General features: G+C 51.8%; 1 pseudogene; it reads right to left on the reverse strand.

Moving 5' to 3' along the window:
- Positions 1-6,718: 6,718 nt before the first annotated feature.
- LOC114084413 (endonuclease V-like) lies at positions 6,719-14,757 on the reverse strand (annotated as a pseudogene).
- Between the last annotated feature and the right edge of the window lie 2,194 nt (positions 14,758-16,951).

A 16,951-nucleotide genomic window follows, 5' to 3' on the forward strand; every position in this document is an offset into this window, starting at 1 on the left:
TTTCTAAATGAGGGGCACACCATCCCCTAGAACAGGGGCACCTTTTTGACTCCATCCTTCGTGTAGGAGCAATGCCCTTATCTCCTAGAGAAGCCGCATGCTTGGAAAGGTGACACCATCCTTATTTTTGGGAGCCCCAACTTGAAGTAAAGGGGCACTTCTCAAGAAGATGGCCCAATCCCTAGAAGAGGGGCACCCCATACACTAAAGAAGGGGTACACCACAGTAGAGGAAACATATCTCTCTAGGAAGTTGGGGGTGCATGAATCATTGTTAGAGGAAGGGCACCCTGTGAGAGGACCTTCCCAATCCCTCCAGGATTCCAGGCAAAACCATATCTAGAAAAGGGGAACCCCCCAAAAGCTTGATCCCATCCCTCAAGGAGGCAGGATGCAGGCCCCCATCCCTAAGATGTGGGTCATACCAGAGAGGGACCATATGCTATAGGAAGGCTGCCCAAATCCACAGAGCAGAACACCCCAAGAGATGCACCACATCTCTAGAGAAAGAGGGGTGCTCACATCCCCTAGAGAAGGGGCACCGCTGGCAAAAGGGAACCCATCCCTAGAGAAAAGGCTTCTTTAAAATAGGGGGACACTGACAATAGAAGAGCTTCAACCACCCACTAAAAGTGGGAAAACCCCTGAGAGGGGAGCTCCATCCCTCACGGGAGGAGGGGAACCCAACCCCATCCCTCTAGAGGAGGGCCAACCCCTGAGAGGGGGAGTCCCATCCCTCACAGGAAGAAGGGTGCCCCCATTCCCCTAAAGGAGGGGCAACCCCCCAAGGGGTGTACCTTGGGCTCAGCTGCTAACTTAGGTGTACTCTCTCCATAAGGGCCAGGCAAGTGTGGCCCATCCTCAGTGGGAAGGGGTCGCCAAAGGCACACCTACCCCTGGGCTTGGGTGGGAACACCACCTTGTTCCTGGCTCTCATGTGTGCAGTGCCTGCCTAGGCCTGTGGCAGTAGTGTAGCCCCTGTGAGCCTTGCCCAGGTCTGCATGAGCTAGTGACATGAAGTTTTAGAGGGAAGGCTCTGGGGGCTTCCACTATGACCCTGTTCTCATCACACCATTGGCAGGACTCCACAGGGAGCCTGGCCAAGAGGCTGGCCTGTGTACAGGTGCTCAGTGGGCTCAGAGGCACCATCTCTCTGCCTACCATCTTGGTCCTGGGCCCAGCCTGAGACTAGGTTCCTTCACTTACTGGGAATTTCCTGCATGTCCAAGAGACTTCATATGTATTTGCACATCTAATGACCTCCAAACCTGTTGAGGAAAATTTAGAACAGTGGGAGCTGGTGCTCAGCTTCCTCAGAGGCTGCTATAGAACTGTCCCAAAGGGGGTTCCTTGCTGCCTCCGGCCCATGGGGGCAGCTGAACTTAAGGTTGCTTGTGTGAATTTCCTGGGACACCAAATAAAACACAGACACACACTTTACCTTTAAACAAGCTTCAAGACAGCTCCTCCGCTCTTGGCCTAAAGTTCCCCAAATGGGTGAGCAAGGGATGTCACAAGAGGTTGGCCAGAGAGAGTGAGCTCATTCAGAAGTGAGCTTTTATTGGGAGGACGCTGATTCTTAGAAAGATCCATCCAAAAAAAAAAAAAAACTGAAGAAGGGGTGGAGTTACAAGGGACATGTGAGTTAATTCAACCCAAGGGCTGTAGGGAGCCATCTATGTCTGAAGACATGTCCTCAAACTTCCGGGACCGGGGCAATATCCAAGTCACTAAGAGATATAGTGACCATCACAGCCTCTCTACTCTGGGATGGAAGACATGAATCACTCAGAGCGGCTCCCCACAGTTCCTAACAACCAGTGCACACTGGCTTGAGAGGCCAGGAAGCTTGCCTGCACCTGGACACGACATATTGAGCTGTCACTTGGGCTTAGCACAAACCCATCACCCCAGCATATGGCTGAATCTCTTTCCCTCTCCTGTTTGGCCCACAGCCCAGCTGCTCTAGGATAGTGCGACAGGTTGCCAAGAGACCCAAGGAAATATCCACAGATGGTGTGCTTTTTTTTTTTTTTTGGGTGTATTTTTTATTTTGGTATCAGGAATTGAACCCAGAGACATTTTACCACTGAGCCATATCCCCAGCCCTTTTTTATATTTTATTTAGAGCTAGGGCCTCTTAAGTTTGCTGAGGCTGTCTTTGAACTCACGATCCTTTTGCCTCAGCCTCCTGAGCCTTATAGGTATGTACCACTGTGCCCAGGGATATCAGTATATTGAAAGCTGCTCTTGGGGAAGGTCCAGGGCAGAAGGCAGGACAGGCAGCACCCACCCCTCCTGCAATTCCATCCTTTCCACACTTTGTCCAATGGCAGGTGGCTGGACAAGAGGAACTTGTCATCTCCCTGGTGCCAACACCAGGCCAGTCACCCAGGGAGAAGGGTTTGTGGTCAGGTCACAGCAGTGACGTCATTAGAGTGCTTCATATGCTTTGATACCTGCATGACCAGCATCCAAAGAAGCAGCTGTCTGGTGTGTGTGCAAGAAAGAAGATCCTCCTGATAACACTAGTCTGCCTATTTACCATGTGAACAGTCAATGTCCCTTGGGATGGCATTTACCTGGACATTCTGGTCTGGGCTTAATGTGGCTTGGGAATAGACAAGGGCGTTTCAGGGACATGGTTTCTCACCATTCTCCATTTCTTTAAGAAAGCACACCTCCCTCCTCTTCTCCATTGTTGGCCACATTCTTTCATCTTGATCTGGAACTGGGGAAACAGGGACCACAGGATCTGGCAGCCAGCCCCGCCTCTCCTCTGTCAATTCCACTCTCAAGCCTGGAGTCTGGGGTGCAAACTGGTACGTGAAAGACAGGGGATGAGGCAGGCTGCAGGTAGGTCACCCACTATACCCTTCCTCTCAGTTGCCTCTTCAAACCATGCCAAGAGAGGAAGTGGCCAGATGGGGTGGGGGAAGGGCTGCCTTCCCACAGTAGAGATGAGGCTTGAGGCTATGCCTCTGGGTGAGGGTGGCAGAAGTGTCCTGGCTTTCTCGTGGTGGGTATGGGGCCTCAACTGCCTTCCATTTGGCATCCTCTGAACCCCTAGCAGCCCATGCCCACCCTTGGCCTCATTCCAGACTGAGGACAGACTTGTGGGTGCTGAAGCATGGCCACACCACCATGAACCCCTTCTGTGGCCCACTATGGCTGGTGGGGCGCCAGTTAAAAACGAACCCTGAAAGAAAAGACAGAGCAGGTGGAGGCAGGTTTATATTCAAAGGAGTGGACTGAGCAGGAGAGCTGTGGTGTTCACACAGCTTTGGGTCCATGGTGCACATGAACCTGAATCCTCTTCACATGCTCTAGGAGGGTGATTGCAGGCACTTTCTGGTCTGGAACTGGCCTTGGAAAGGTCTGTCTTATTGCTGGAGAAGGTAGCTTGCCACTGGCCATGCTGGGTGTTCCAATGGGCATGTCCAGGGTCCTCCTCTATGTTCCAATGGGCCTCTACCTGAGGTTGGGTGTGTGAGGTCCTCATAGCTGGAATGGGAAGCCAGCAGCCCAAGTGCTCATGGCACCCAGTTTACTCTGGCCCTAGCCCTATTTCTCCTGGGAGCCTCCAAGTCTGTCCTGGGGCCTTTGCTGTGGTCCTTAGGGGTCAGTAGGCTCTCCCAGGCCTCTTTGGGGGCATGCTTTTAAACCCTGTGCCTTCTGGCTCTTGGTAATGGCATGGAGAAAGGGCTACCATCAAATGCCAGAGCCAGCCCAGGAGACCCTATGAGGTCCCTGGAAGGCCTGAGGATGGGCCTGGCCAGAGCTTGACAGGACCACCCTGAACTCGGGTTGGCCAGACCTGACTGTGAAGCTGGGCAGTACCAGGGGCCCATCTCGCAGTTCTCCAAGCAACTTAATAAGGCCAAGGAACAGTCACCAGGAAATGAAGGCAGAAGGGAAATGAGCACAGAGGATACACAGGACTTGAATGACTTGTCCCATCCAGCCCTGGACACCTCACACAGTCTTCCCTCAGGGAGTGAGGAGTGCCAGAAACAGGGTCTAGAACCCAGGCTGCCACTGTGGCCTGCACTGCTGCTTATCAACACCCCGGGCCTCACCTTCCTTGATCATACGGTGCGACCCAATACCTGCCTCCTGGTAAAAACTGTCATCAGGCTTTGCTAACCCATTGACAGTCATTAAACAGGCCTGCTTTGTGACACCTAGGACAAGAACTACTGTGCTGCCTCACAGGTGAGGAAACAGAGGGCCAGCATGCATGTGATGGCTGTGAAGGGTCTCCAGAGGCCATGCCCTTTCTGTGGAACCCAGGCTGGGGTCCCTTGAAGATAAAATAGGCCATGAGAAGCTGGAGTAGCCCTGCTGGGGACAGGACTTGGGCCAGATGTTTCTAGAGAGTTCCCACCAAGCCAGGAGTCCATCTCACTCTCCTCCCCCTTCAGGACCTCTCCTGTGTTCCCTGCCAGTCATGAGCCACAACACTGCAGCAGGGCGAGGCTGGGCCTCTGGAAGCACCACCTGTGGGCAGCTTAAGTGTCCCCTGGTGCTCAACTCTCTTGCCCTGGTACAGATGGCCTGGAGTGTCCCAGAGTCCTGCAAATGTTCTTGATAGTGGATGTCAGCCTAGAGGAGACAGAACTCGGTGACATGTGCTGGCTGGTTCTGAGCCAGACTCTGGACAAACTCTACCTGCCCCACAGCCTGGGGAGGCTCTCACACCTCCCACAGAGGCCCAGACTTCCAGATATTAGGAACAGCCACCACTGGTATGTAGGTGACAGGGATGCCAAGAACCTCAGTGTTGAGGTCCTGACATGAAGGAAGAGTGTCCTAGGGTCCTCCCCACATGAGCAGCTCTGCCCAGCTTTACTGGGGACTTCACTCTCTTTGGAGGACTTCCAGCAGAACTAGTCTGTCCTTCCAACTAGTGTCACCTGTGACTCCTGCCATCTCTAGAGAGTTCAGCAAGGTTACCTTTTACCAGAGTGAAAGAGGGCTTTGTGGGTTGCAGGTGGAGATTGGGACAACCCGGGTGGGGAGGAATATGAAACAGGGCTCAGTCCCAAGTGGGACTCTGGCCTCAAGAAGCCCCAGATCCTGGCTCAGATGGGTTTAGCTGACCTCTGGGGCCTCATGACTCATGGGCAGGAGCAGCTAATCTCCAGATGGCTCCTGCTTCAGTTAGTGGGGAAGTAGGTGGGGTGGGCGGTGGCCGTCTGGCAGGCAGCAGCCCAGCGTGGCAGGAGCACTTGCACCTGGCACTGGCAGGGCAGCAGCATCTATGATCAGGGGCCCACCAGAGCAGCAGGAGGGAGACCCAACTCCAAGACCCTGTCTCCTACTATCTAGGAGGGCTGAGAGGCCAGTGGGCCCAGGAAGAAAATGTCGAGCCTATAGGACCCTCACCCATTCCAGCAGGTGGCTTGTCTCTGACGTGTGGGTTTAGGACTTGGTGGGCTCTTCTCCAGCTCAAGGCACATGACCCTGCCTATTCCTAGGTGGTCAAAGTACATTTCATGTGGCTGACCCCTCACCTACAAGAACAGAAGGCCACTCTGTGGTAAGCTGAGAATAGGACAGAGGCCTGCCCGGCAGGTCTGGGCGAGCACAACCCAGAGTTCCAGGGCTGAGGGCCTCTGAGAGAATCTCCTTGTTTTTTTCTCATTATGCCACTGGGAAAGAATGGAAGAGGTAAGGCATCTTAGGGCTAACGACACACTCAGGTTTGACAGCCTATGTGCCTAAGACTCCAGCAACACCGTGGATGGGGAAAGAGCAAGGCTCTTGCTGGTGGACACCTACAAGCCCACTCATCCACCACCTCTTGGCACATCTGCCCCAGGAGCCTGTCCCTGGTGGTATGCAGGCTGCTGCTGCCACCTGGAGGCCATTCTGTACACCTGCAACGAGGCCAAGGCAGGACTGAGGCCCACTCAAGTATGTGTAGCCTGTGGCCCCTCTGCTGGGTGGCTACCTCCACCAGCTCAGCACAGGCTATAGGAAGGCAGGAAACATCAGACAGCAGGGAGGCTTCTGGGCCCTCTCCCCCTCCCCTCAGCAGTCTCCAGGGCTGGGCTGTGGAAGGCAGGGACTCAGGTGCAGACCATGTCCCCAGCTCCTCCCAAAGGCCCAAGGGCCTAGTAGCACACAAGGAGCTGCTGCCTGTAGAAGGCAGATCTGAAGCCCTGCACACTGGCTCTGAGTCCCTGCAATGAGGTCTGCAATCTGAAAGCTTAACACAGACTGGCTCCTGGTTTTACACCTCTCTGGTCTGGCTGAGCTGCCTGAGCACATCAACGTCCTCTCTGCCCTGGGGCTTTTGCAAATACTGTTCCTGAGCCAGGATTTCTCTCTTCCTGAGGATGGCTTCTCTTGGGTTTTCACATTATAGCTTCTGTGAAACACATATTAGTATGTGACTGGTGTCCCCTCATCATGACTATGAAGGTGAGCCATGGGCATTGTGTGCTCAGCTGCAGGCTGAGTTCCTTCTCAGCTGAGCCAACTGGCTCATCAGAGAGCTGATCCCCTGACCCCTGAGCACCAGTTTAGGTGCTGGGTACCTGGCATAGCCACACCCTGGAGTTCCTGATGCCAACATGAGCCTTCCTCAGCACTCACCCCCAGTGTTCCTGCAAGGGCCTCCAGCTGAAGGCTACTGGTGGAGCACTCTGCCATTAGAGCTGACATCAAATGATCCTCCAGACAACCTGGTACCCAGGTGCAGGAGGCTCAAGTAAGGGAGAAGCTGAGTGTTAGGCTAAGTAGCTTCTGAGGCACAGGCAGGAAATCTCAGGTAGAATCCTAGGAACTCTGCATCCTTCTGTCTACCTTCCTGCCTCCAGGGCCCAATATGTCCACACCAGGTTTCCCAGCAAGGGGCTCATGGACTTGCCCTCAGCCCAGGGCCATCTTGTCCTCAAACCACTGCTCTGTGACTCCAGCTCAGCTGACAAATGGTGAGAAGTGGAGGAGCATGTGCTGAACCCCGCTTGGCACAAGGACTCTGGGATCCAGAACCTGTAGCAGCATCAGATCAGGCACACGGCTGCCTCCAGGCTCATCTTGTGGCCCATGGAGATGTAGAGAGGCTTGTTGCTGTGTCTATGGCTCTTCAGGGCCTACAGCATGGAAAGGAGGTCAGAGCTGCAGGAACGCATGCCCCTAGGTCCAGGTCAGCCACAGGGAGGCTCTGATGAGGTCCTTGGTGGTAGCAGGGAGTTCTTGGACTCCCAGCCCTAAGGCTCCTTCCCAGTGCCTGTCCCTGGGCAGGGTGGGCGAGTGCTGGCATCAGAGAGTCTGGGGTGCACACATGCAAGTGCATGCAGTGCCTCTGACCTGGCAGACTAGGGTGAAGGCCCAGGCCAGTCATCATTCCCAGGACAGTTCCAGAACCTCCCATCAGAGGATGCATCTCCCTCAGCCTGCAGGAGCTGAATCTGGATAATGGGGAGAAAACTTGCAAAAAACGTATTTTCTTGGTGAAGGGCTGAGGCAAGCCCCTTCCTCTTTAAAATGCAGTCACAAGCCAGGAAAGGAAAGGGACCTCTCCTGGATGATACTGTACCTAAGCAAAGCCATCTGATCAGACAGCCCTGAGTGTGCCCAAGGCCCCCATCTGACATGACAACAAGGGCTTTGATATGAGCAGCAGCTCACCTGGGACCACAGCACTGGTAAGTAAAGGAGTGGGCCAGGGCACACAGGGCCACCCTGGCAGCAGGCTGTGACCAGGACTCAGCTATTAGCTTCCTTCTGCTTCCTCCCTACTGGGAACTTGGACATGTGTGTGTCACCTCCACACTTTCCTCTGGACGGGAGAGGATGGGCCCAGTGTGGGTCACATTGTCCTGGGAAGGGTCTGGACCGCCATGTCCTCCACAGATGTTTATGGAGTGAGTGCTCCACACAGGCGCCTCTGCCGGAGGAAAGGACAGATGGGGTCTTTGCTCTCAGAATGTGCTGTGCAATAGAAGAGCCAAAGTGTTAATGTCACCTCCCCTGTGCATGCTGCAGGGCCAGAATAGGGAGGTGCAGGGGTGAGAAAGGGTGTGGATGCAGTCACAGGCAGGAGCAGTGGTCCAAAGTCTGGCACCTGGGATGGCATAGGGGTGACTGGGGGACATAACCTACAATAATCTACATGAGTGTGGCAGCAGCACAGAGGTGGAGATGGAAGAGGCAATCATAGCACAGGGAGGAGTCAGGGGCCCCAGGGATTGCAAGCCACAGGCTGGGATGCACCACCCAGGGCTATATGGAGAGAGGCACCAGAGAACACCAGGTATGCTTTACTCCAGGCCAGGATTCAGGGACACAGAGGTGTCCGGGAGGTAGCTGACCCATCCTTCCCATCCCCAGGACCATTCCAGGCACCTGCTGGCTGGGCCCAGTCTGTCCGGGCCTCCCTACCTTCTCCTTGTGCAGGGCGCTCTTCTCCAGCATGTCTACCTGTAGGAGTTTCTTGGCCACTCCAGTGCAGGGCAGCTTTGTGAGGACGCCAACGTAGCAGGCCACCCCAAAGCTTGGCAGTAGGCAGAGGAGGGTGAACTGGGGCAGTGGAGTTGGGCAGCACTGAGCCATGCAGCCTGGAGGTGGGCCCAGGATGGGGGATGAACAGAGTCTCACCATCTGCAGACCAGCAGAGAACTCAGGGCCCAGACTCCAAGACCCTCTGTGCCCTGACTTCAGGGTGAGATTGGGGCAGGCCCAGCAGCCTAATCAGCATGCTCACACCACTTCACCCTGTTCTTTCTTTCATTTTCTGGCAATTTCCCTCTTCCTCTCCCCTTTGCTGCTACCCTCAGGCCTTTCATATGTTCCCATGGCCTGGGTGCCCATGCCCAGGAGCAGCCAGCTGGTCCCAGGACTAGCATCCAGGTCAACATGAGTTTACCCTTTGGTTTTGGGGCCATGGAGTCCAAGGGCAGTGGCCAGGATGACCATCAACCTAAGCACCCTCCTGGGCCAAGGTACCTGCATCTGCAGGAAATGGCACTCCTGTCTGATTATGGACAGAGGACAGACTGTCCAGCTCAGGGACAGTGGTGAGGGGGCTCCCTGAGCTCAAGCCCTATGACTTTTCACAATGGCCAGGTTGGCACTGGACCATAGTCCTGGAGATGGGCCAATGTACGGTGCTGTGGGGAAGAGAAGGGGTATGTAGTAAAGGCGGGGTGAAAGGGGGGCTCTTCTCTGGGTGGGGGATCTGTCCTGTGGTCTCACTGCCGATGATGAAAATGAGTCCAGAAAGGAGCCATCAAAGCCTGGATGGCAGCAGAAGCTCTTGCATGGGGTCAGACATGCCCTCTTCTGGTCTTTCCCAGTGCCCACTCTGACCTTTTCTTTTGGGAGAGCAAGATTACCTCAATGGTGGAACACCCCCATTTTCACCCAGAAACAGGACCTTCAGAGCCACAGGGAATCACAGTCAGCTAAGCTGACCCTCACTCCTCAGGTTGGGCTTGTGGGGCAGAAAAAAAGGGAACTGCCACAGGGGTCCAGCTTTTAGAAAATCCTCTTCTTTTCTGACTATGAGTAGTAGTGGCTTTCAGGGGGTCTTCCCTCCCCCAGGCAAAAGCAGAGGGTTCACTTCCTGCCCCTGGGAGGAAGTACCTGTCTGGGGCATGAGTCCTGGCTCCTTCTCTTATAGCAACTGTACCAAATCCACCAGAAAGGGCAACTCTCGGAAGGCCAAAAAGGCCTGTCACATAGGAGGCCATCAGGCTACCCATTCAACTCTCTTCATACACCACCTACCACCAGGCATGCAGGTCAGCAGGAGCCCGAGGCCACCTGCTTCCTGCCTCCATTTGCTCTGCCCTATTTCTCAGTTCACCATCAATAACCAACCTCCCCTCTCTGCCCCACCCATGGCTCCCTTCTCTGCCTCACCCAGAAGTGGGGTGTGTAAGATAACCTTCCGTGCAAATGGTGGTGAGGACTGAATGCAATGTCATTTTGTAACAGGGGTTCACTTAATGCTTTGACTATATACCTTATTGCCTTGAAACTTACATTTTTTTCTTTTTCCAAAACTTCTTTTCCCTGACCTTTATCCTCCTTGATCTCTCTTCCCTAATCTCATTTTTCTCTGAGTCACCTCTTTAAAAAAACCCTATTTCCCATGATGGGCAGAATCACTGGCTCTGGGACAGGAGTTCCTTGGGTTTCTCCTTTGCAAGCAAAGCAATAAAACATCTTCCTTTTTCTCAAGACTTTGTCTTTGTTATTGGATTGACATTGAGGATGAGGACTGAGCTTCCAGTTACAATTTCAAAGGTGCCCACCTGGGACCTGGTGTGTATGATGCCCAACCACTCTTCCCAGGAGCTCTTCTAAGGGCAGTGGCTAGCCTCACCCCTGCTTGCCCCTTGCCCTTCTGGGGCTCCTTGTAAGTCAACCCTGGCTCCTCCACCATATGCAAGGCCACTGGAGGCTCAAAGACAAGGCCCAGGAAGGCACTAGCACAGAGGCAGCCTTGCATGGACACAGGGAGGGGAAGGGAAAACCAGGTCTCCTGGAGGCCGTAACAGTGAGGTGTCAACACTGGCTTTATGAAAAGACCTCTGATCATCTAGAAAGGTGGGCATGCCCTCAGACCTAGGAAATCAGAGAAAATAGGGGTTTCCAGGGACAGGAGAACTTGGAGACACTGAGGGAGGAGGGGAGTGCACACTGGTGTGGAGCTGCGGGGACAGGAGATAACTGATTGAAGGCCCTTGCACATGCTGCCAGGAGGTGAGGAGGACAGAGGGTCCAGATGGCCCAGGCTTTCTGGAATGGCTGGCAACTACCCAGAGAGCTTTTAAAGTTCAGCTCCCTTATTTAGGGCTCCTTTTCTCTGGCAAACAGACTGTTTTAAAACCCAAAAGACCCTACCCCACAATGGAAGAGGGTGTCTGGTTATAGCCTGATAGAGCGTATAGGTCAACCTCTGCCTAGAGCACATGAGAGTGGAGTCTCTTAACCATGTCTTTTCATTAGTCTCTCTGGCCTGGGCTACTTTGCAGGCTGGTCTGTTTCATTCCCCACCAGGGGGCACAGTGACATCTGAAATAGGCTCCTCTTATGTCATGGGCATGGGAAATGAGAGAGGGCTTTCCTTTCTTGCTCACTGGTTTTTGGAGCTTGTGTGGAGAAATTATAATTTAAGCAACCACCATCAACCTATGGGGACACAGGATGCCCCTTATGTCCCTGTGGAAAATCATCTGTAGATTTCAGCAGCCCAACCTGCTTGGGTTCACTAAGAATCACTTTCTCTTGTCTACCATTAGAGTGGACCCTCCGCATTTTGGGTTACTTTCAGGTAAGATTCTTACCATGTTACTGATAAAATGGCCAAGAGATAAATCCCAACCCTCTAGGCTAACAGAGAAGTCAGTTCTCTTGGGTGTTGTTCAGTTGCCAACCCAGCCTCAAAAGAGGAGTAGAAATTGTGATTTAGGAGCTATCACCAAGAGATCTGGAGGATTCAATAACAAAAACGGGGGTGGGGGAGGTATGGGGTTCTAGAGAATGTATGTATAGTAGGACCCTGGGACTTCCAGCCTCCAGAACTGTTTATAAGGCACCTGGTCTGAGGCATTCTGCTATAGTAGCCCAAATGGACTAAGACAAGGGTGCAGGGGGCCACTCCTGGACTTGTTGGATGAGGAGGCTCACTAGAAGAAGCAAGTCTAAACTGGGTCCTAAGAGAGAAGTGGGAGCTGGCCAGGCACAGCATGGTGTGTAAGGGAGTCAAAGCTGATCTGAATGGGATATGGGTGTGGGGAGTGGGGTGTGGGAAGGATAGTAGTGGTGGGAGTCCAGCCTACAGGGTCATACCAAGCAGAGAACAGATCACAAAGGGCCTTCAAGCTACTGTCAATAAGTGTGAACTTGATTTACCTTGAGGTCACAAAAAGGACACTGAAGTACTGTAAAGAGGACTTATGGTGACATGATCTCACTTTTTATTTTTTTCAGGCAATCACTGTCCTAGCCCTGGGCATCAAGAAGAAAGACTCAGGATGGGGAGCCCATGACAATTCAGCTGGCTTAGTAACCTACAGAAGCAGAGATGGTGACACAAACAGGAAAGGGGCCAAAGGGAGGCAGACAAGAAGGCAGATTCCAGCAAGACTGAAAAAGCTGAAAATATTGAGCTGACATCAGACAGAATGTGAGGGGAAGGGGAGAATCCAGGAAGGGACAGAGATTTCCAGCTTGGGCACCTCTGGGTGTGTGCTGCCTGTCACTGAGACTATGAGACCCCAAAGCTGACAACCAGACTTGGAGGTAAACATCAGACTTGGTTCTTAGCAGTCATAGAATTCCCTTAGTCTTTATATTTTTATTTTTTCCCCCTTCAAACACTTCTCACTTGTTAATGAAGTTCTAGGAAAGGCGGGCTGGGGTTGTGGTTTAGTAGTAGAGCGCTTGCCCGGCACTGAGCCAGGTCCTGGGTTCGGACCCCAGAACCGCAAAGAAGGAGAAAAGGAAAGAAAGAAAGAAAATTCTACTACTTTGCTCCAGGTCTTCAGCCCCTGACTGTCCCTCAGGGTTACCTCGGGCTCTGGGAAGCTGAACCATCAAGGAGGCACAGGCGCTGACACTGTCCCCTTTCACGAAGGACACCTCAAGCTCCACGAGAAGGCGGGGTCCCACTGGGATGCCTCAGTGTCAGGGTCCACCAGGAGGCTTGCCCCCTGGAAGGACAGACATCAGCCCAGCCCGGGGCCCAGCGTGGACCATGTTCCCTGTCGCGCACTGGAGTAGCGCTCTCCCATACGCCTAGGACCGGGCCTGCCCCTGCCAACAGCGGGGCAGGAGGGCCACCAGGCTTGCAAGGGGTGGTACTGCCCCGTTCCTCCCCGCCTCCCCGCCCCACACCTCCCGTGGCTGCTGCCTAAGTCGGCTTGGGTCACACTCCTAAGCCCTGCAGCAAGGCACTGCAGAACCTCATTTCCCAGCAGAGTCTTGCAGGCTGCAAGGCTTCACCCAGCGAGCGAGAACATGTGTGCAGTAGGAGTCTTGGACGTCCAGATCAGTGTTGCCTCTTACCCCATGCTCCTCAATGTAATGGACATTTATTTACTTGGTGCTCTCTGTGCCTGGCGCTGTGCTAGGATCTGGAGTAGCAGATTCCTCGCGTTGCTTCACCAGGGACAGAGAGAGGGGTGAATAAATAGTGCGGCTGCAGCAGGCTGGGGTCATGGATCAGCGGTAAAGCATTTGCCTAGCATGTATGAAGCCCTGGGTTCGATCCTCAGCACCACATAAATTAAATAAATAAATGAAGGTATGGCATCCAACTACAACTAAAATAGTGCAGCTGCAACTAGTGCTGACTGAAAATAATACCCCTGAGCTGGCTTTGGGTTGGGAAGGGCCTCATGTAGAGGTGATATTTAGAGGCGACCTGAAGGGTGAGTTTGAGAGAGCAGAGGGAACAGCGGGTCCTGAGATAGGAAAGAGGCTGATGTATGTGAGTCACTGAAAGGCAGCCAGTGAGACCGAAGTATTGCATTTTAAGCCATAGCAATTTAACTCTTATTCTATTCTGAGAAGTCAGAAAGGTATATGCATAAGTCATGTAGTCTGAATACAGATTTCAAGAGGACAGGACGATAAAGAACACTGCATTAGACTGGACTAACTAGCTTCAGGTTTGGGAAAGACTTCCTATAGCACCGACAACCAACAGCGCCTTGAAAGCAGGGCAAGTTCTCTTTGGGGAGAGGGTGTGTCCCATTTCTTGAGCACCCCGCCCCATGCCAGGCACTGTGCTGCTGTTTACCTACTCTAATTTCTCACCACAGAACTGGGAGGCATTTAGTATGTGAGAAAATGGAGGCTAAAAAGAATCAAGTGTCTTTTCCAAGCTGGCAAACAAGAGAGCCAAGTCCTGACTATGCTTAGGTCCATCTGGGCTGAGTTGTGTCAGCCTGGTTGTGTTAAAGTTAGGGTTCTGAGGAAGTACTGTCCTCGGGGATAAGGTTCCATTGTGTCTCGGGGTACAGGTAGTGATAGGGAAGGAATACTGACCTTGGTGGGGCCATGTGAAAGGAAAGACAGCACACTGCAGACTGTGGAGCCCCCAAGCAAAAGCAGCCTCAAGAGCAGAGAGGGCTGTTGCATCACAGGGCCCTCCCCAGTTGGCTCTCTGAAGCACTCCACCGGCTGAGAAGGAAGCAGGCTCCAAGTCCCTACAGGGAAGGTATGAGTTTTATTAGCATTTCCTCTTAGGAGAAAGCACTCGAGCTTGTTTTTCCAACTAGAAATCCCAGGATTCCGAATGCTTGAGCATATGTTTAGTGAACTTGAAGGGGTCAGAACATTGCAGAACACGATGTGAGTGCCAATTGCTGCTTGAACCACTGGTGCCCAGCTCCAGGCCTCAGGGCTTATGTCCCATGGAGCACTCTGCATGTACTTTGACACGGCATCCTCACTCGGTGCTTCTGGCATCACATCAGAGATGCTTTCCATATGCACACTGGGGCAAGCAGGCATGCCAGAACTTGGGCAAGTTTGGCTGGGCCTTTTAAACTGATGTTTTGCTCACAGTGCTCATCAGTGGAAGTTTGTTTTTTAAGTCAAAATTCCCTTAACATCTAGGAACAGCTGAAGGATCCCATGACTGTCTCCCTTAACAAGTGGCAAAATCTCCTAAGTGTTAAGGATGGAAAGGGCTTGAGGGCAATGACTTGAAGTTCTGTTTCTTTCATTGCCTTTATTTCCTGTTACCAGGAAGTCTTCTCCATCCTACAGCCTGACTCACTGAGTTCATCCTTACTCCTTGGTAGCTGGGGCTTTGCTGTTTCAGTGATGTCCCTTTAAGCAGAAGATACCCCTCCCATGGCTGAGTCTTAAGCTTTTTCTACTGTGGACAAGCTGTTCTGCTGTTGTTCTGTCAAGTGGAAGTTTACCATCTTCTAGAGTGTGCTCTTCACTTCTGAACCATCCACTTCATGAATACTTCTGCAAGGATATTTCCACAAAACCCCACATCTGTCCTCATAGCCTAGCTGAAGTCTACATGCCATACACAGAAGCATGGCCCCCAAAGAGAGGGATCCTTTAGCAGCAGAACTGAATTTTATCAAAATAACATTAAAAGTATAATGAAATTTACCTATGCTACCCAGTGTATTTTTGTATAAATCATGCTAAATATGATAGTTAAGGCTTTGAAAGCATAGCATACAAAGTAAAACATCTTATTTAGAAACAATTCATAACAGTGAGGAAAAAATGCTCAGGCCAAAGGGAGGAAAAAAGTCTTCACACCAAGGATTTACTTGACACCTATGAAGGTGTGGCAGTGAGGAACAGATTGGGTCTGAGTGCCACTGCTGGTCCTGGCAAGGTGCACTCCCACTCCCAGGCATCTAAGGCCAAAGTACTCCTGCTCCTACGTGTCACGCTTCTAGTAGGAGGGGGTGGGATTCTGCATAGTCTGGAATGTTCATCACAACTCACTAAATGCAAGCATATGTTCTGTGAAAGGAGCTACAACCTGAGGTCTGTCACTGCACTTCCTTCATCAAACACTGTGAGAATCATTCATAGAAATGGAGTGCATTGTTTCTTCTGCACCTGCCTTTGGAGGTGTGCACAGGGCCTGTGCCAGGCCACTTTTTTTTTTTTTTCAGTGCTACAGGTTGAACCTATGGCCTTGTGAGGCAAGCACTCTACAACTGAGCTGTGCCCTTTGCCCTAGTTTTATATTTCTGTAGTTCAAAAGTACACAGGCCAGATTTCAAATTGATTGGGTCCCTAATTTATCTGGAATGTAAATGAAACACATGGCCTCCATTGTGCAGATGGCTGCTGTCTTGATCTCACTGCAAATGGATGCTGAGCTGTGAGAAACAGGAATTTATCTGGAGGTCCAGGATATCAAAGTGGGTTTCAAAAAAAGAAAAAACTTACAATGAAAAACACTGCACATGATCGAGGCAAGTTATTTTCCCTTTTTCAGAAATGGAACTGGTTTTGTACTTGCTTGGAGGCTCAGTGGTTTATGGCATGGTTGAGAATCAAAGAAAGGACCAAGAATGCACATACCCAGTGCTTACTCCTCATGGCATCTCAAAGAGCCTACCTCTGATCCAAGCTAACATTGAAAATTTTCATTTAGAATCTCAAAATATGAGAACTGCAAGGTGCTTTGGCTGTTAGTCTACTTCAGTTTATTCACAGGGGAACCAAAACCTTAGCAGTATCCCAAGTCCTGTGCTCTTCACAGAGTTGTTGGCTCTGATGCTTTGGAATCTGGCAGTGACTTACAGTGGGGTCTGGGTTGGCTTTTGTTCTGGTGGCCTTAAGGCATGTGCAGATGCCCTGGCTTTCCTCGTATTAGTGAGAAGACAAAGAGTGTGGTGCTTTTTTCACATCTTGAAACCCAAGAAATATGAGCACAGTACTCAGAACTTAAGATTCTCTTCTGTGTGTGCAGAATAGAATAGGGAAGAAAAGAGACCAACAACCTTGCATTCTGCCTCTGTGTGGCAATGTGAGGAAGCACAAGCAAGAGGCTGCAGGCCTGACAGAGGTCATTGCTGGGAGTGACCCCTATTGTGACTCTTCATTTCTGGTGCTCCTTGAATGAACAGGAAGGTGGTTGATTACTATTTTCAAGTAACTGATATTCTCATTACTTAATATTCATAACTTAACATGAAAGTTCTGGAATCTGCATGTGTTCCAGAAACAGCGTGGCTCTCAAAAAATCCATCGATCAGCACTGCGACCATCCGTGCAGAAATCAGAGCCTCTGGGCTCAAGTAAGTCTCCAGACCCAAAGCCTGAAGTTCTAGCCCACGCACAGCTCAGAAGCGGCTTAGCAGAATCATCTATCAGAACCTCTATAGAACTCTAGACTGCACACCGCTCCCACACAGGTCACATGGCTGCTAGCTATCCACAGCACAAGGCCATTACCCAGATCCCCCCACATCAGCAGTGCTGGAAACAGACCA

Source organism: Marmota flaviventris, chromosome 14, assembly GCF_047511675.1.
Source record: "Marmota flaviventris isolate mMarFla1 chromosome 14, mMarFla1.hap1, whole genome shotgun sequence".
In the NCBI taxonomy this organism is placed as follows: Eukaryota; Metazoa; Chordata; class Mammalia; order Rodentia; family Sciuridae; genus Marmota; species Marmota flaviventris.